Source organism: Cervus canadensis, chromosome 13, assembly GCF_019320065.1.
Source record: "Cervus canadensis isolate Bull #8, Minnesota chromosome 13, ASM1932006v1, whole genome shotgun sequence".
In the NCBI taxonomy this organism is placed as follows: Eukaryota; Metazoa; Chordata; class Mammalia; order Artiodactyla; family Cervidae; genus Cervus; species Cervus canadensis.
Window position 1 is genome coordinate 70577064 of NC_057398.1, and position 21631 is coordinate 70598694.

Here is a 21631-nt window from a genome sequence, read left to right on the forward strand (position 1 = left end):
AAGTATGGCAGAGTATGGATCAGGCAACAGTCAGAGTGGGGTTTCCAATCCATTTCAGTTGAATGAAGGGAAAAAATGGCATGCTACCTATGGAAAAACATATCACAGGAATATTCTATTGCAAGCATCTGCTCAAACTTTAAAAACTATAGATATGATAATGTGCCCATGTGGGGGATACAGGCATATTCAAACTGGCCAATTTGAGGAGAAATTATTGAGGGGAAAAATACAAAGCTTTGGGAAGAATACAAGAGTATTTGTGTACCCCCAGAGACGGTTGTGGTGGGCTGAGGCTTCTGCTCAAACTGCAAGTCAAGGAATAGGAGAGAGATGTGAGTGAAGAGAGGCAACTGACAAAGCTGTGGTCTTTGCTGGAATGACCCCGCCTGCTCACAGCCAACCCGCTTGTGGGAAGTGTGGATTCATAGCACAAGCTCCTTCTCCTGCTCTCTTCGTTGCCTTCTGGTGATCCAAACTTTCCAAATGCAAACAAAGCTAGAGAGTAAGTTTGGATTTCACTTTTTAAAAATTGAGATAAAGGTTGCCTCTAATAAAGGTTGACATCTATGAGACAAACTTTCAGTCAGTTCAGTTCAGTCACTCATTCGTGTCCAACTCTTTTCACCCCATGGACTGTAGTATGCCAGACTTCCCTGTCCATCACCAACTGTCAGAGCTTGCTCAAACTCATGTCCATTGAGTTGGTGATGCCATCCAACCATCTCATCCTCTGTCTCTTCTCCTCCTGCCTTCAATCTTTGCCAGCATCAGGGTCTTTTCCAATGAGTCAGTTCTTTGCATCAGGTGGCCTAAGTATTGGGGCTTCAACTTCAGCATCAGTCCTTCCAATGAATATTCATGTAATATGATTTGCTTTAGGATGGACTGGTTGGATATCCTTGCAGTCCAAGGGACTCCCAAGAGTCTTCTCCAACACCACAGTTCAAAAGCATCAATTCTTCAGCGCTCAGTTTTCTTTATAGTTCAACTCTCACATCCACACATGAGTACTGGAAAAACTCTTTGACTAGACAGACCTTTGTCGGTGAAGTAATAGCTCTGCTTTTTAATATGCTGTCTAGGTTGGTCATGGCTTTTCTTCCAAGGAGCAAGCATCCTTTAATTTCAAGGCTGCAGTCACCATCTGCAGCTATTTTGGAGCCCAAGAAAATAAAGTCTGTCATGTTTTCCATTGTTTCCCCATCTATTTGCAATGAAGTGATGGGACTGGATACCAAAATTTACATATTTATAAATCAGAGTGAATGTGACTCAGGTCAAAATAGGAACTTATCCAGCACAGTGTCAGTCTTCATGATTCCTCCCAATTACTACAGTGTTAGTCGTTCAGTTGTATCCAACTTTTTGCAACCCCACCAGGCTCCTCTGCCCAAGGAGTTCTCCAGGAAAGAACACTGGAGTGGTTTGCATTTCCTTCTCCAGGGCAATTACTACAACACTGTGGGAAAACACCTCTATGAACTCTGTCCCCATAAATTAACTTTCACTCTTTGTGAACTTCATGTACATACAATTATGCAGTATGTATTCTTTTGTGACTGGTGTTCTTTGCTTGTCATTGTTTTCCTGTGGTGGTACTTAATAGTAGTACAATAGTAGTTGTCTGAAATTACTATGGAGAATTCCTTGTATGCATGCTGCTGCCGCTGCTAAATCGCTTCAGTTGTGTCCGACTCTGTGCGACCCCATAGATGGCAGCCCATTAGGCTCCTCTGTCCCTGGGATTCTCCAGGCAAGAATACTAGAGTGGGCTGCTATTTCCTTCTCCACCTGTATATGTGAGTCTCTATAATATATGTGTATATCATATCATACCACATATGATAAACATATGTATATCAACAAAATACTTAAGTCAAGTTTTAGACATTTTTCCCTGAGGCAATCCTCATAGTAATTCCTGTATCAGTAAGTCAAGGTACTTGTCAAGTACCTTGATAAGACCTGTCAAGGTACAGACAGCAGAGTCAAACTGGGGCACTTAACTAGACATGGCAGACAGAGTATAGGAAAACCACAAAAATGAATGCAATATTTATTCTGGGACTACTGACAGTAGGATTTTTAAAATAATATTTCAGCCTGAAGGGGCAAAAGTAAGAAGCAATTATTACAACACAAAGAAAAAGAAAGTTTGTTAAGAAGGTTGCTCGGCAATGGTCATGATTAGCAGGAGCCTTGGTGTGATGTAGCCGCAGTGACACTGCAGGTAAGAAGCAGAGGCATAGATATTGCAAACTCACCCTCCTCTCTCATCTCCCGTGGGTGCTTTCACTGAACAAAATGTAACTTACACAGTCTTTAAAGGGCTGACTTGGGGAAACAGAACATATTCATAGGAGGGTGGAGAGAGTAGCTGACGGACACAACGTTGAGTCAGCCAGTGCTAACATGACATGAAGTCAGCAGTGATTTCTCCTCAACATCAAAGTATAAGTAATGTCAGGTGGGGCAGCATCATACGTTTGACCTAAGTCCTAGCTCCCCATAGGCTTCAGTTTAAAAACTCTGTAATTCCAGTAACTGAACATGAAGGAAAGGATTTTAGCATGGCTTATGCTAATCAGTGATAGAGGAGGAGGAGAGCATGGCAACACAGTCCTGTATTTTTGTCTGGAGAATCCCCATGGACAGAGGAACCTGGTCGACTGCAGCCTATGGAGTCACAAGGAGCTGGACATGACTGAGCGACTAAGCATATACTAATTAGTTAATTCACAAAAACCTGAATGAGTGCTTCATTTCTTGGGTTCCACCACTGACCAATTAGAACCCCTACCACTCATTTTCTGTAAGGGCTTCCCTGGAGGCTCAGTGATAGAGAACTCATCTGCCAATGCAGGAGACACAGGTTTGATCCCTGGGTCAGGAAGATTACCTGGAGTAGGAAATGACAATTCACTCCAGTATGCTTGCCTGGAAAATTCCGTGAACAGAGGAGCCTGGTGGGCTACAGTCCAAGGAGTCGCAAAGAGTCAGACACAACTGAGAGATTGATCATGCAATATGTACATGAAAATGAAACAAGAATGCAAGAGAGTTGATAATCAGAGTATACAGATCATAGTGGATAATTTGTGATCATTACTGGAACAGCTATTCTTCATTTTTAGATGCCTACTTTCCACAAAGCGGAAAACCCAGCACACTCCAAAGATGTCTTACACAAGAAATTCTCTTCCCCAGGGGTCTACTTCTCTTCCTGGTCAAGAACTGGAATGACACTGAGGTAGATGAAAACATGGTCTTCTTGCTATATTTACAACCCTTCTTAAACACAGGGTTAAACTCCACTCGTTTTATATCTATAGTCCATGCTTGATAGATGCTATTTACTCTCTACAGTATGTGAACTGAGATCTTCCAGATGTATAAACTAGGTTTAGAAAAGGCAGAAGAACAAGAGACCAAATTGCCAACATCCACAAGATCATAGAAAAAGCAAGGGAATTCCAAAAAAAATCTACTTATGCTTCATTGACTATACTAAAGCCTGTGACTCTATGAATCACAGTGAAGTATGGAAAATTTTGAAAGAGATGGGATTAACAGACCACCTTACCTGTCTCCTGAGAAACTGTATGCAGGACAAGAAGCAACACTTAGAACTAGATGTGAAAAAACAAACTGGTTAAAAATTGGGAAAGTATGTCAAGGCTGTATATTGTCAACCTGCTTACTTAACTTCTATGGACTGTATATCACACAAAATGCCAGGCTGGATGACTCACAAGCTGGAATCAAGGTTGCTGGGAGAAATATCAACAACCTGAGATATGCAGATGATACTGCTTTATGGCAGAAAACAAAGAGAAACTAAAAGAGCCTCTTGATGAAGATGAAAGAGGAGAGTGAAAAAGCTGGCTTAAAACTCAACATTCAAACAACAAAGATCATGGCATCTGGTCCCATCACTTCATGTCAAATAGATGGGGAAACAATGGAAGCAGTGACATTTTATTTTCTTGTTCTCCAAATTCACTGCAGACGGTGACTGCAGCCATGAAATTAAAAGATGCTTGCTCCTTGGAAGAAAAGCTATAACAAACCTAGACAGAGTACTAAAAAGCAGAGACATCATTTTGCTAACCAACATCCATATAGTCAAAGCTATGGTTTTCCCAGTAGTCATGTATGTGTCTGAGGGTTGTACCATAAAGAAGCCTGAGTGCCGAAGAATTGATGCTTTCGAACTGTAGTGTTAGAGAAGACTTTAGAGAGTCCCTTGGACTGCAAGGAGATCAAACCAGTCAATCCTGAAGGAACTCAATCCTGAGTATTCACTGGAAGGACTGATGCTGAAGCTGAAGCTTCATATATTTTCATATATTTCATACTTTTCATATTTTCCATATATTTCATATATTTTCATATTTTCCATATTTCATATATTTTATATATTTCATATATTTTTCATGTTTTCATATATTTCATATTTTCATATTCTTCATATTTTTCATATTCTTCATATATTTCATATTTTTCATATATTTCATATATTTTTCATACATTTCATATATTTCTCATATTTTCACATATTTCATATTTTTCATACTTTTCATATTTTCATGTTTTCATATATTTCATATTTTTCATATCCTTCATATTTTTCATATATTTCATATTTTTCATATATTTTCATATTCTTCATATATTTCATATATTTCATATTTTTCATATATTTCATATATTTCATTTTTCATATATTTTCATATTCATATATTTCATACTTTCATTATTTCATATTTTTCATATATTTTCATATTCTTCATATATTTCATATATTTCCTATATTTTCATATACTTTCATATATTTCATATTTTCCATATATTTCATACATTTCATATTTTTCATATATATTCATATTCTTCATGTATTTTCATATATCTCATATATTCATATATTTCATATATTTTTCATATTTCCATATATTTCATATATATCCATATTTTTCATATATTTTCATATTCTTCATATATTTCTCATATATTTCATATTTTTCATATATGGGAAAAGGAAGATGAAAAACATAGACATTCAATATCTTAATCTTAGACTGGGCTTCCCTGGTGTCTCAGGTGGTAAAGAACCTGCCTGCAATACGGGAGACCCATGTTCCATTCCTGGGTTGGATAGATCCCCTGGAGAAAGGAACAGAAGCCCAGTCCAGTATTCTTGGCTGGAGAATTCCATGGACGGAGGAGTCTGGTGGGCTCCAGTCTATGGGATCACAAAGAATCAGACATGACTGACTGATTATTAATAAATGTTTAGGGTCTAAACTGGAAGGTTTACCCTAGAGGGTTAGTGTATCTGTTAAAAGCGTAAGATTAACCTATAGAAAATGTAAATTACTGAGATTATATTTTCTTAAATCAAAATATAAAATTTTATATTAGTATGTTCCTAATATAAAATGTAAGATTAACCCATAGAAAATGTAAATATAATAAAACACATGGTTTATGTGTCTGGGAAAGAAGATGGTAATATTTATGTGTATATGATACTATGTTCCAGCTTGTAACTCACCCATCCAGGCATTTCTCATGATGTGCCCAGCATATAGGTTAAACAAACAGGGTGACAGCAAAGAGCCTTGTCATGCTCCTTTCTCAATCTTGAACCAATCAGTTGTTCCATACAGGCTTCTAACTGTTGCTTCTTGACCTGCGTACAGGTTTCTCAGGAGACAGCTATGATGGTCTGGCATTCCCATCTCCCTAAGAGATTTCCACAGTTTGTCATGATCCACACAGTCAAAGGCTTTAGTGTAGCTGATGAAACAGAGATAGATGTTTTACTGAACTTTCCTTGCTTTCTCTATAATTCAGCAAACATTGGCAATTTGATTCCTGGTTTCTCTTCCTTTTCTAAACCCAGCTTGGACATCTGCAAGCTCCTGGTTCGCATAATGCTGAAGCCTAACCTGCAAGATTTTAAGCATGACCTTACTAGCATGGGAGATGAGAGCAATCGTTCAATGGTTAGCATGTTCTTTGGTACTATCCTTCTTGGGAATTGGGATGAAGATGGACCTTTGCCAGTCCTGTGGCCACTGCTGGGTTTTCCAGATCTGCTGATATAATGAATGCAAAATCTTAATGGCATCATCCTTTAGGGATTTGAATAGTTCTACTGGAATTTCATTACATCTACTAGCTTTATTAACAGCAGTGCTTCTTAAGGCCCACTTGACTTTGAACTCCAGAAAGTCTGGCTCTGGGTCACTAACCATAGTAATCTGATGCATTAAGATCTTTTTTATACAGTTCTTCCATGTATTCTTTTCACCTCTTCTTGATCTCCTCAGTGTCTACTAGCTATTCTTTGAAACTCTGCATTTAATTGAATTTATCTTTCCCTCTTTCCCTTGCTTTTAACTTCTCTTCATTCTTCCACTATTTGTAAAGCCTCCTCAGATAACCACTTTGCCATCTTGCTTTTCTTTTCTTTGAGATGGTTTTGTTTGCTGCCTCCTGTACAATATTACTGACCTCTGTCCATAGTTCTTCAGGCATATTGTTAAGTAAAGCTAGTCCCTTGACTATTCATTACCTCTACTGCAAATTCATACGGAATTTGATTCTGTCTGGCCTGATGTTTTTCCCCTGGTTTTCTTTAGTTTAAGCCTGACTTTTGCTATGAGCAGCTGGTGATCTGACCTAGTCAGCTCTGGGTCTTGTTTGTGTTGACTATATACAGCTTCTTCATCTTTGGCTACAAAGAATGTAATCAATTTGATTTTGGTATTGACCATTTGGTGATGTCCATGTGTAGGGCAATCTCTTGTGCTGTTGAAAAAGGGTATTTGCTATGACTAGTTCATTCTCTTGGAGGAAATCAAGAGCTTCTTGTTGAGGGTGAAAGAGGAGAGTGGACGAGCCATCTTAAGACAAAATATTAAAAAAAATTAAGTTCATCACATCCGGTAGTATGGCAAATACAAGGGGAAAAGGTGGAGGTAGTGATAAATTTCCTCTTCCTGGGCTCCAAAATCACTGCAGACAGTGACTGCATCCATGAAATCATGAGACAGTTGCTTCTTGGCAGAAAAGCAGTGACAAACCTAGATAGTGTGTTGAAAAGCTTACTTTATTTTGCTGACAAAGTCCGTATAGTCCAGGCTTTGGTCTTCCCCGTGGTCACATACAGTTGTGACAGCTTGACTGTAACAAAGACAGAATACCAAAGAATTGATGCCTTTGAATTGTGGTGCCAGAGAAGACACGTGAAAGTCCCTTGAACAGCAAGGAGATCAAACCAGTCAATCTTAAGGGAGATCAACCCTGAATATTCACTGGAAGGACTGATGCTGAAGCCAAAACCCCAGTATTTTTGTCATCGGATGCAAACAGATGACTCATTGGAAAAGTCACTGATGCTGGGAAATATTGAGGGCAGAAAGAGAATAGGGCATCAGAGGACGAGATGCCCGGACAGCAATGACCATCAACTTGGGCTAACTCTGGGAGATGGTGAGGGACAGGGAGGCCTGGTGTGCTGCAGTCCATGGGGTTGCAAAGAGTTGGGCACAACTAGGGGACTGAACAACAACAAATACTAAGTATATATATATATATATATATATATTTTCAGATATATTTAGATATATCTTTATATATGCATGTCATTCAAACACTGAAGTATTTGAATCTGCCATTCAGAATGTGTTTATGATTTTGGAATTGTCATTGGATATTTTATTCTAAATATAGAGAATGAGTTCTTTTGTCCTATATTTAAGCGCTAAGAGACTTTTTGAAAAATAGGTCAAGTTAATTAGCAGTGACACAAAAAGTAAAGGAAAAAATAATTCTTAGACTATGTTGGTTACTGCAACACCTCTGAAGGATCCAGAGACATTCATACAAAATATTTAAGACTGGAACTGTTTTGTTTTTGTTAGATTGTTTTAATGTCTCAGATACCTTCAACATCTAGTATCTTACACAATTGCAGTCACTTTTGGAAGGTAAGAAATAGTCAGTGTTATATTCTCAGATAACTTCACATTTTCCACTTGATCTACTGACCATACCAGATAATGGTGCTGAGGGGATCAATTCATTACTGTAAGATTCAAAAAAACTTCTCAGAAAGCACTATGTTCAGGCACAATATATAAAAGACCTATGACAAATATGATGCATATTGGTTTACTCTTTTCTTTAATGAAATATTATTATAGAAATATTAAAAACAGTATGTTATGTTGAAAACTATAAATTACTAAAATATAAAATATATTTTATCATTTTAAAAGTTTCTAATTATATATAAAAATGAATATTTTGTTAGTCATAAAGCAAATGAAACAATGCCATTTGCAGCAACATGGATGGACCTAAAGATTATAATTTTAAGTCAGACATATGATGTGATATTAAGTCAAATATCATATGATGTCACTTGTATGTAAAATCTAAAATAATGATAAAAATTAACCTACTTACAGAACAAAAATAGACTCAGACACAGAAAACAAACTGATGGTTACCAAAGGGGATAGCAAGGGCAGGGGGATAAATGAGGAGTTCAGGACTGACAGATACCCACTACTCTAAATAAAATGGATAGACATTGACTTACTTCCCTGATGGTCCAGCGGTTAAGAATATGTGCTTCCAATGCAGAGGTCCAGAGAGGTCAGTCCCCAATCCAGAGAACTAAGATTCCACAGTGCTATGCAGTATAGCCAAAGCAGCAACACAAAAAGGCAAGTTCCAGAATGGTATATGTAGTATATCATTTATTAAAAAAATAAACAGAGAGGACCTACTGAAAGATTGTCCCTGAACCACGAAAAGACGCCGGGATTCTTGGACTCCAGAGGAGAAGAATTCAATCTGGGGCCAGAGACGAGGCTTGATTGCTCAGAGCTTTTGTGTGAGAAAGTTTTATTAAAGTATAAAGGGGATAGAGAAAGCTTCTGACATAGGCATCAGAAGGGGGCAGAAAGAGTACCCCCTTGCTAGTGTTAGCCATGGAGTTATATACTATCTAATTAGTTATCACAGTGAATCAAAAGAAAGTCTGGAGGTTGTAAAGACCTAACTAGACCTACTCGCATAATTTACACCTTAAGATAATAGGATTCACCAGAAGGTTTTTCCCAGAGATTGTCCTCTAGCAGGATACATTATTGTTAAATAATCCTAAGGAATGTAGAGGGGAAAAAATGTTTGCCCTTTCTTCCTCCTTGAGAATTCCAGACCCCTCTCTCCTTGGGGATCCCTGGACTTCTTATCAATCTGCCTGGGAAATGACTCTCTCACTACTGTATAGCATAGGGAACTATATTCAGTAGCTTGCAATAACATAAAATGGAAAAGAATCTGAAAAGGAATATATATATATATATATATATATACACACACACACACATATACATCTGAATCACTTTATTTTATACCTGAAACTAATTATATTGTAAATTAACTGTATGTCAAATTTTTTAAATGATTAAAAAAAAAAAAAGAAGAGAAACATGAGTAGTTTGTCAGCTAAAGCATTTGCTTGTGAACCAGCAGTAAAACTAAATCTGCTATTTATTACTAATTAAATAACAATCTTAAATGTAAGATATGATTTATTTTAGTGGTTTAAATTACTGTCCTCCTTTTCTTCTTTCCTCTTTTTCTATCTTTTTGCAGGAACCAGTACTCACAATAAATGTTACCCAGACTTACAATGAAATAAAAATATAAAAATGTATGGGTGTTAAATATTCAAGCCTGGAGGTTAGTAAATTATTACCATTCTGGTTCTACTTTCTTCTTACTACTGTTGCTTTGGGAGTCAGGGTATAACTCTGGGGGAAAAAAACAGACTTTGAACTGGTGATTTAGTTAAAATGTTAAAATTGTTATCTATTTTCACAAGAAAACTGAGGTAAAGAATGACTAAAACTCCCTCAGCCATAGATATTAGACTTTAGAAGAACTGCACTCAGGTTATTACAAGATTGATTGCAATCATTTCCTTATAAGTTTCTGCAGTGAAAGTCTGAAGGGAAAATAGTATGTTAGTAGTAATAACAGTGTGTTGAACAATAGAGTGTAAATTTGGGCTTTTTAATACATTGAATATGCTTTTGGCCCTCACCCTGAAGTCAAATCAATTTAAATTTTGTAATGGGTGGAGTACAATTATTAAAAATTTCCTTCTTATCCCCTGCCTTTTAGTATGAATAGACATAATGGTTTAAAATTACATTCATTCAATCTATATTCATGTGACCTGTAGAATTTTATTGGAAATAAGGCAGTAATAAAAAAAAAAGAAAAAACTGATTTGAATTACCAACCTGCTTCAGTGTGAGAAAAATTAATCTGAAGTACTGGAAAAATGGTATTGAATATGTGCTCCATCTAATGTAAGTTAACTAATTACACTGTTTGAACCTGTTTACAGAGAGTTGTGTTGATAATTTAAAAAATCTATAATAAAAAAAATTCTCAAAATGGCACTAACAAATCTTATTATATCATCGATTGAAGAAGTGTTATTTTTGCTTTTGTAAGGCATACTTTATATCAAGAGTATTTACCATAATTAACTTCTTTCTTTTTAATTAATTTTTTTATTGAAGGATAATTGCTTTACAGAATTTTGTTGTTTTCTGTCAAAGGATTAAATGTAAATATATTAAGAAGTAGTGAGTATAAGTGGTTTTGTAACAGAGCAGTATACTATGGGGGCTTCTGGAGACAGACCCTCCCCCATATACTCTGCTTTATTTTCTCTCTGAAGTACCCAGATAACAGTATCTGTGTTACAGATGCTAAAATTATCACCAGGTGGAAGAAATTACCTACTTGATGATCACAAGCCCCCAGACCGAGGGGACTCTCCTAAGGATTGATGCTGTTAACACCTGTTGACACCGCCCTGTTGCCTCACCATCAACCAGTCAGAGAACAGGGCGCTAGCTCATCCTGTGCTCTGGGAAGGGTCTTTCCTCCTGGCCTTTAAAAACAAATGCTTTTCTATACATCTGTGTCTCTTTTTCTGTCTTGCATATAGGGTTTTTGTTACCATCTTTCTAAATTCCATATATGTGCATTAGTATACTGTATTGGTGTTTATCTTTCTGGCTTACTTCATTCTGTATAATGGGCTCCAGTTTTATCCATCTCATTAGAACTGATTCAAATATATTCTTTTTAATGTGGAGGGAGGTTGGAGGGGGCTTCAGGATGGGGAACACATGTAAATCCATGGCTGAGTCATGTCAATGTATGGCAAAAACCACTACAATATTGTAAAGTAATTAGCCTCCAACTAATAAAAATAAATGAAAAAACAAACAAACAAACAAACAAAAACAAATGCTTTGCTAAATTGCTTTGGGCAAATCTGTTTTTTGTTTTTGCTTTTTCCCAGAGCTTGCTGCTTTGCATTTCTTGCTTGGTGCCCCAAAATAGAACTGCACTTGTCTTCATCACAACCCCGTGTCGGTAGAGTGGCTTTGTTGATTATAGTTGTGTCAGGTTATCTAAGGTCAAGACAGAGGCTACAATTCATTTCATGAGTCCTAATGTAGCCAAACCAAGTCTGGCTGTTGCCTCTGAAAAGCCAATAAAGAGGCCAGGTTGGTGGACAAGAAAGATTTCTTTTTTGTCTGAATGCTGGCAACCAGCGTGAGTGGGAGGATGCCCATCCAAAGACTGACTCCTGCGCCCCCCACCCTGGATGGTCAGTGGGCAAGAGTTTTTGTAGGCAGATGGAGGAGGCCACATGCAGAAAAAGCACAGTCAGCTCTGATAATCATCTTGAAATCAGTCATGGGTGGTCTGACCAGCATCACCGTGATGGTTTTAGGTGCCCTTAATCCTCAGTTCCAGGGCTGGTTTCCTCACGTTTCTCTGAGGCCAGTCTCAGAACTGTGGCAGCTTCCTTAGGTCACAGCTACAGTCTGGTCATTGCGTAGTTAACTTCTTCCACCTGGTGGGGATTCAGTATTTTTGGACACAGGATATGGCTCAGAATATTATCTGTAGACCTTGAGAAGAAACTGAATGTCCTTGACTACGCTTAATGACTAACCTCTAACTATTTGGTCTCCTTTCACTGTTTTCCTTTGTTTCTTCCTGTTCTCATTTCTCTGGCTGAACGTAGTGTTTGGCTAAAGTTTTTCCACAGACAGAGGGCAAGCAGAGGGTGTGGGGGGCAAGGACCACAGGGTCCTGCTTCATTTCATTAATACCTGTTTTTCTCTCCTTGCTTATGGAAAAGGGACTGACAGAGGACTGGAAGGAAGTGAAGAGATGGCCGAGTCTAATCACTTATTCATGTGGTTGAATAACTTCAGTTGCAAAATGTTCAAGCAACTTTCCCAAGGTCGTGTAACTGATTAATGACAGAGCTGATCTAAAAAGGTAAGATTGAATGAGCATCAAATATTCAGTGTTTGTAGACATTATATGTGAGCTCAACGCCATCAGTTTTTTGGCTGTTCTCAGCCTGAAATGCTCTTTGCCTTAAACCTTTCTGTATCAGTTTTGATCCACCTACCCAAGGAAGTCTTCCTAACCTGGCCCTGCTCAAAGTCTTCTCGGTACAGGGCACCTTCTTCTACAGTGCTTTTGTGTCCAGAACTTAACTACATCAGTTTACTCACCGTTCTGAACCTGTTTGATTGCTTTCTTCCTCCTTTTAGACTCTAAACTTCTTGATGGCTCACTATGATCTTTATTTGTGGTCACCTCAAAACCCGGAAAAATGCTGAATACATAATAAGGGAGTCAATTTTTAATGCATTCAGAATTGCAAAATTATATGCTGATTTATATTGCTCTTTCATTATCTCTAGTGTACATGTTTTATCTCATAAGTCATATTATTTGCAATCTAAAATATGCTACAATCTTGTATCATGGATCAAGCAGTGCTGTATACATTCAAAACAGCCCTGCCTATTGATTACTGTAATATTTTTTATTTGTAAAGATAAATATAAGACTGAACTTTATGAATCATATTTAATGTTCACCATATTCTTTAAATTTATAAATGCTTTGTAATTTATAGTAGGATGGTATAATATCATTTTTTTATTTTTATTGGGGTATAGCTGATTTACAGTGTGTTAGTTTTGCTATACAGCAAAGTGAATCAGTCATAAGTATACATATATCCCCCTTTTTTAGGTTCATTTTTCCATGTAGATTATTACCAAGTATTGAGTAAACTTCCATGTACTATATAGCAGATCCTTATTAGTTATCTATTTTATATTTAGCAGTGTATATATGTCAATTCCAATCTCCCAATTTATCTCTCTCCCCTCTTCCCCTCTATTAACCATGTTTGTTTTCTACATCCGTGACTCTATTTCTGTTTTGTAAATAAGTTCATTTGTACCATTGATGATATCAGCTCAGTTCAGTCACACAGTCATGTCCAGCTCTTTGCAACTGTATGGAATGCAGTACGCCAGGCGTCCCCGTCCATCACCAGCTCCCGTAGCTTGCTCAAACTAATTTCCATTGAGTCAGTGATGCCATCCAACATGCTCATCCTCTGTCTTGTCCTTCTCCTCCTGCCTTCAATCTTTCCCAGCAATAGGCTCTTTTCCAGTCGGTTAGCTCTTTGCATCAGGTGGCCAGAGTATCTGAGTTTCAGCTTCAGCATCAGTCCTTCCAATGAATATTCAGGATTGATTTCCTTTAGGATTGACTGGTTTGATATACTTGCAGTCCAAGGGACTCTCAAGAGTCTTCTCCAACACCACAGTTCAAAAGCATCAATTCTTCAGTGCTCAGCTTTCTTTATGGTCTGACTCTTATATCCATACATGACTACTGGGAAAACCATAGCTTTGATTAGACAGACATTTGTCAGCAAAGTAATGTCTCTGCTTTTAATTGTGCTGTCTAGGTTTGTCATAGCTTCTTCCAAGGAGCATGTGTCTTTTAATTTCATGGCTGCAGTCACTATCTGCAGTGATTTTTGAACCTAAGAAAATAGTCTCTCACGGTTTCCATTGCTTTCCCATCTATTTGCCGTGAAGTGATGGGACCACATTCTGTGATCTTAGTTTTCTGAATGTTGAGTTTTAAGCCATATGGTATAATATCTTGTATGTGACCTAAGAAGAGCAAAAATAGCTCCATGTCCTGAAAATTAGACCAGTCTCAGGATATGGGGGAATAATGTGTTTAAGGTCAAGACAGTCTGTTGGAAAGTAAGACTCCAGGCCATAGGAAGCTTTTCATGCACATTGTTAGTGGTTACTTTGTTTATTTGGAGGTAATGCAGAGGAGATGAAGGCTGGTTGGCAGGTAAACAACTGAAGCAACCAGTTGTTGTTTTTTAATTGCTAAGTCGTATCTGACTCTTTTGCAGCCCTCTGGAACTGCCAGGCTCCTCTGTTCATGGGATTTCCCCGGCAGGAATACTGAAGTGGGCTGCCTTTTACTTCTCCAGGATATTTTCCTGACACAGGGATCCAGCTTGTGTCTCCTGCACTAGCAGGTGGATTCTTTATCACTGAGCCATCAGGACAGCCCCAAACAACCAGTAGCAGTATCTTAATCACATTTTCTTGGTAGAAATGGAGCCATACATCTAAAGAAGCAGCCCCAGGAAGAGAATTAGGAGCTCAGGCAACTCTAGTACAAATTAGGTTTTCCACACACAGACCCAATGACTAGATGTGCCTAGGGGAAGGGCACAGTTCACCAAATGAAAGTACACATTCACAACAGAGTTTGGGGAGAGGATGATCAGCTGCTGGGTCTTCTGAGTACTAACGTCAGACCAGAGAATGCTAATTTCTTTGACTTTTGGGCAGTTATTTTCAGACACATGGGAAAAACATGGTCCAAATTTTTAGATGCAAGTTAAGTGATCAGAAATGAGAGGAACATGGAGATCAGTTCAGTTTAGTTCATTCACTCAATCGTGTCTGACTCTTTGTGACCCCATGGACGGCAGCACTCCAGGTTTCCCTGTCCATCACCAACTCCCAGAGTTTGCTCAAACTCATGTCCATTGAGTCAGTGATGCCATCCAACCATCTCATCCTGTTATCCCCTTCTCTTCCCACCTTCAATAATTCCCAGCATCAGGGTCAAGTCAAGTGATTCCTCACATCAGGTGGCTAAATTATTGGAGTTACAGCTTCAACATCAGTCCTTCCAATGAATATTCAGGACTGATCTCCTTTAGGATGGACTGGTTGGATCTCCTTGCAGTCCAAGGGACTGTCAAGAGTCTTCTCCAACAAGACAGTTCAGAAGCATCAATTCTTTGGTGTCAGCTTTCTTTATAGTCCAACTCTCACATCCATACATGACTGCTGGAAAAACCATTGCTTTGACTAGATGGACCTTTGCTGGCAAAGTACTGTCTCTGCTTTTTAACATGCTCTCTAGATTGGTCATAGCTTTTCTTCCAAGGAGCAAGCATCTTTTAATTCCATGGCTGCAGTCACAATCTGCAGTGATTTTGGAGCCCTCCAAAATAAAGTCTGTCACAGTTTTCATTGTTTCCCCATCTATTTGCCATGAGGGGTGGGACCAGATTCCCTGATCTTAGTTTTCTGAATGTTGAGTATTAAGCCAACTGTTTCACTCTCTCTTTCACTTTCATCAAGAGGCTCTTTAGTTCCTCTTTTGCTTTCTGCCATAAGAGTGGTATTATTTCTTATCTGAAGTTATTGATATTTCTCCTGACAATCTTGATTCCAGTTTGTGCTTCATCCAGCCTGTCATTTTCCATGTTGTACCCTGTATATAATTTAAATAAGCAAGGTCACAATATACAGCCTTGACATGCAACAACTAGTCTGTTATTTCATGTCTAGTTCTGTTGCTCCTTGACCTGCATACAGGTTTCTCAGGAGGCAGGTCAGGTGGTCTGGTATTCCCATCTCTTGAAGAATATTCCACAGTTTGTTGTGATCAACACAGTCAAAGGCTTTGGTTTAGTCAATAATGCAGAAATTTTTCTGGAACTTTCTTGCTTTTTTGATGATCCAAAGGATGTTGGCAATTTGATCTCTGGTTCCTCTGCCTTTTCTAAATCCAGCTTGAACATCTGGAAGTTCATGGTTCATGTACTGCTGAAGCCTTGCTTGGAGAATTTTGAGCATTATTTTGCTAGTGTGTGAGGTGTGTGCAATTGTGTGGCAGTTTGGACATTCTTTTGCATTGTATTTCTTTGGGATTGGAATGAAAACTGACCTTTTCCTGTCCTGTGGCCCCTGCTGAGTTTTCCAAACTTGCTGGTATATTGATTGTAGCAATTTCGTAGTATTGTCTTTTAGGATTTGAAATAGCTCAACTGGAATTCCATCACCTCCAATAGCTTTGTTCATAGTGATGCTTCCTAAGGCCCATTTGACTTCCAGGATGTCTGGGTCTAGGTGAGTGATTACACCATTGTGGTTATCTGGGTCATGAAGATCTTTTTTTGTAAGGTTCTTTTGTATATTCTTGCCACCTCTTAATATATTCTGCGGAGACTGAATACCATGGATCTATGGATCCGTTAGGTCCATACCATTTCTGTCCTTTATTGTGCCCATATTTGCATGAAATGTTCCCTTGGGATCTCTAATTTTCTCGAAGAGATCTCTAGTCTTTCCCCTTCTATTGTTTTCCTCTATTTCTTTTCACTGATCGCTGAGGAAGGCTTTCTTATCTCTCCATGCTATACTTTGGAACTCTGCATTCAGATGGGTTTATCTTTCCTTTTCTCCTTTGCCTTTGGCTTTTCTTCCTTTCTCTGCTATTCATAAGGCCTCCTTGGACAACTTTTTTTTTTTCTTTTTGGATGCATTTGGAGGCATTTTGGTGATCTTTTTGGAGTTATGCAGGGGAGAAGGAATTTATATCTTCCCTATTGTAACAACAGTTTGAGGAGTTTAATTTCTAATGTTTTTCTTTGTCTACAAATGTCCCTAATAAATACCTATTAATGGGGACATATCAGAAGATTGGTTGGCATGGATCAAAAGGCATACGGTGATACTTTCTGATAGAATAACTGTTTTGACTCCTCTTGACTTTAACCAGCATGGACTAAAATTATATTTTAGTTTTAGGCTAATTTATTATAATAGCTACATCCATGTAAAGGAATCATCTATTGCTGAAAGAATATGAAGCAGAAATATGGGCTTGGGCACAAAGAGATTTTATTTTTTCCAAATATGTCCATAGTAATGAATAAATATCTTTAGGGGCAGGTTTTTGGTGTCTTTGAAATAATTTTTTTATGACTTATTTTTCCTTTTCATCATAAAAGGTAGTTATTGTCCTGAAAATTCTGTACTGCTGAACATTCTACTAGATTTTACAAACAATGCCTTTGAACTTACTGATCTTCTTATATTAGCAGGTTCTAAATCAGGTGTATGATTTGCTTGCTTATAACCTTCCAGGCTTTGGCCAAAGTCATCTTTGTTGTGACATCTTCCTTGAGTCACTCAATTTACAATTGTAGCCCTTCCTAGTGACTTGTTCCCACTTTACGTTCTCCTTAAAATCCTCACCACTAACTTGTAATACATTTTTCCTACAGGTCTTCTAGATTTCCACTACAAAATTGTTCCAAAATGAAGTTCCACTCAGTCTATTTCCCCCTTTTTTTGTTCTTAGTTAAATTCCCGGAATCTAGAATAGTGACTGACATAGAAAGCACTTCTTAAATATTCATTGAATGACTAAGCAGATGATGATTGTGATGCAGAGAGTGAATACCATGGATGCGTTTCATGTACTAGCCCGATCTGGTGGGAAAAAAAAAAAAGCTAAAGTAAAAACATGTTTCTTGATTGAAAGCAATTCTTTTAATTCTGGAAGGAAATGGTTACAGTTTATATGCTTGAAGAAAATGAAACTATTTTGACACTAGGAAAGTTATTTTCTTCCATATAATAGAAGAAAAACAAATTTAAAATAAATGAATGAAGAGATCAACCTTATCAGAGAAATAGAAATAAAACAAAAATGATATAATATTTCACCTATAGGACTATCAAAATACAGGAAGGGGAAAAATGTCAGACTTTGTCAAGAAGGAGAGAAATAAGAAATAATGTACCTATGCTGCTTTAGCTGCAGTCACGTTGAAACCCGAGAAGCACACTCAGGAATTCAGCAATTCCACTTCCTGTACAAGTTTCCAGGGAATACATACAAGATGACGTTGTGTGTGATGCCAAATGAAAGAAGGGGAGAAAAGACCAGAGAAGGGAGAACAGTTTTCTGAATAAAACAACAGATCATTGAGTTTAGCATGTTTATAAAAAACAATAGTAACATGAAAAATGAGATATATGAGAAACACAGTCCATTAAAAAAAACAAAAAAGTTCTGGTTTGTAATGTTTCGCCAATTTGTATGTTGTAAATAAGCCGTGGCTGATTTCAGGCTACAGATGTGAAAATGAAACAGTGATCTTTTTCTAGCAAATACTAGTCAGCTCCCGCATCCATCAATTACAGATACACCTCAGAAGTAAATTGTGGGTAAAAAGGGCACATTTCCTCAACTGCATTTTGGAAAGAGTCATAAAAACTAAATTACAAGGACTTACCTGATGGTCCAGCAGTTGTGATTTCACCTTCCAATGCAGAGGGTGCAGATTCGATCCCTGGTCAGAGAACTGCTGCTGCTGCTGCTGCTAAGTCGCTTCAGTCGTGTCCAACTCTGTGTGACCCCGCAGACAGCGGCCCACCAGGCTCCTCCATCCCTGGGATTCTCCAGACAAGAACACTGGAGTGGGTTGCCATTTCCTTCTCCAATGCATGAAAGTGAAAAGTGAAAGGGAAGTCGCTCAGTCCTATCTGACTGTTGGCGACCCCATGGACCGCAGCCTACCAGGCTCCTCCGTGCATGGGATTTTCCAGGCAAGAGTACTGGAGTGGGTTGCCATTGTCTTCTCCAGTCAGAGAGCTAGGATCCCACAATAAATACTTTAACAATGGTCCACATAAAAAAATACTCAGTCACATAATGTTATATATTCCACATCGATACACATATATATTAAAATATGAGTATATACCCCAGGTTTGTTTTAGGTGTTTTATTGTTGTTTTTGAGGAAAAGAGGAAAGATCATTTGAGGAGGAGGTGAAGTAAAAATAATTTAAAAATTGGTCAAAGTTTACTTCAAAAGTATCTGTAATTTAATTTATCCACTCAAATAGTTACTTGAAGGAAACAGATATTAAGCTTCTCAATTCTGGATGACAGGAAACTGGTTATTACTGTTTGGTATCTTATTTTCTGGGCTTTCCTGATAGCGCAGTTGGTGAAGAATCTGCCTGCAGTGCAGGAGACCTGGATTAGATCCCTGGGTTGGAAAGATCCCCTGGAAAAAGAAATGGCAACCCACTCCAGTATTCTTGCCTGGAGAATCGCATGGACAGAGGAGCCTGGCAGGCTACAATCCATGCAAGAGTCGGACACGACTTAGCAACTAAAGAGAGAGAGAGAGACAGAGAGAGAGAGACAGAGAGAGAGACAGAGAGAGAGAGAGAGAGAGAGAGATCTTATTTTCTTGTAGTTTTAAATTTTTTATTTAAATAAAAGTTAAGAGAAAATAAATACCTACTCTAAAAGAATCAGAAACACAGATAAGTGTCATAGTGGCATAGGCTTAAATGAAGTCACTATGGTGGTGGAAAGTGGTATCAAGATTTCAGATGAATTCTTGGTGAAAACACTGTAGTATTTCTGCTCTAGAGAATCAAAGCTATAAAGGAGGAAAGTTTTAATGGTTGTTTAGGGAATAAATAGTCCTTTAAAGATGTAGAAACGTGGTCTAGTTTGGTTGAGTTACCTTCAACAAATACTGGAAAATGGGAAAATACTGTAAAATCACATGTAATGCAAGGTACAATAGAAAAATCTATTCCAAGTATTCAATATAATTGTATGATCTTCTACTTGGCAAAAATGCAAAATTTCTAGTCTAGTCTGGGAGTGATATCCTTGATTATGAATGAGGGTGACCATATAATTTGCCAATAAAACTGGGATACTTTCCGAATGAAAAATGGCACTACTAGTAATTGTGCCTGGGCAAGAGGCGTGAACCTGTAAGTGAAGATTCATACCCACATTGAATATGACCGATAATTTTTATTGAAATATATGGACTGGAAGTGAAAAAGTATATGCTTTGAAGTCATATGATGAGTGATTGGATCAGGAGAATCTACAAGATAACTGAGAAGAAAAGACAGATGAAACAGCATTTTAGAAAACAGTGCTAAAATGCAGTTGGCCAAAATCACTACAATACTGTAAAGTAATTAGCCTCCAACTAATAAAAATGAATGAAAAGAAAAAATAAACGTAAAATGCAGTTGGTTAAAACTAATGTTGGAGAAGGCAATGGCAACCCACTCCAGTACTCTTGCCCATGAATGGAGGAGCCTGGTGGGCTGCAGTCCATGGGATCACTAGGAGTCTGATGGGACTGAACGACTTCACTTTCACTTTTCACTTTCATGCATTGGAGAAGGAAATGGCAACCCACTCCAATGTTCTTGCCTGGAGAGTCCCAAGGATGGGGGAGCCTGGTGGGCTGCCATCTATGGGGTCACACAGAGTTGGACACAACTGAAGAGACTTGGCAGCGGCAGCAAAACTAATGTATTCAATTACTTAGTGAAAGTTATCGAGAAAAAAATACTCAGGACAAAAATATCATGAATTTACATCTTAAGCATACTCAGAAGTGTGAATATACATTATTTGACAAAGGTGATAATTTAATCATCCCCTATGTTATTTAGATAGTGGACCCATTTTCCAAAAACTTTGCAAAATATGTCTGCATTAGTTTTAACCAACTGCTTTTTGAACTATTTTTGTCCTGTGGGTTCATTTGGAAAGAAGATCATAGCAGTGTTTTCTAAAAGTAGACAGATTCTGCTTTCTTTGATATCTCAGATTTTCTGAAGGGTAGAAAATCACTGCCTATGACTGAGTTAAAAAAAGAAAAATCTGAAGTTATCTTTATGTCAAGGTGTTTATTGATGAGTCAGGCCTGCTAAATTGTCAAACCATGCAGTTTCCTTGTTCCTGTGGTTGTTTGCTCCAGAGTCAGAATAAGAAAATCAACAGGGTAGACAGTGCCTTCTCTTCCTTCTACAAGACAAGGATTATTTCCTCTATTTTTCAAAGTTACACTTTCTATAACAACACCCCAGAGTTTTTGACATGGGAGGCTATTCAGACAATCCTATTCCACTCTTTGGTGAAATTACTATATTTGTATGATAAATAATTCTAATTCATTTTTAGTGATACAGATATTCCAGTGCATTCCTGTGTGTTGAGGCAAATCACCTTTATGAATCCATTCTTAAATTACACAAAATTAAAGTCAAAATAAACTTTGCAATTGTAGTCATGGCATACATACATACACACACATACATATAATAATATGAAATCCAAATACATATGAAATTATATATGACTTGTGCAGTGTGCACTTTCTGTCATTAGAAAAATTCAAAGATAGAGAAAATAATGCATATCTGTTCATTATCTTAATTTCTTAAAAAACTGGAAATAGAACTGCCATATGACCCAGCAATACCACTCCTGGGCATACACACTGAGGAAACCAG

The 21631-nt window shown here is 37.8% G+C and overlaps 1 long non-coding RNA gene across 2 annotated transcripts in view; it reads left to right on the forward strand.

The window, feature by feature from the left end:
• Positions 1-12083: 12083 nt before the first annotated feature.
• The window catches only part of LOC122452157, a 96675-nt gene continuing 87127 nt past the window's right edge, over positions 12084-21631 (forward strand). The window contains exon 1 of one of the 2 annotated variants that reach the window (XR_006272608.1): positions 12084-12408. This is a non-coding gene — a long non-coding RNA (uncharacterized LOC122452157). The remainder of the gene's footprint in view (positions 12409-21631) is intronic. The other variant, XR_006272607.1, reaches the window with a different exon arrangement.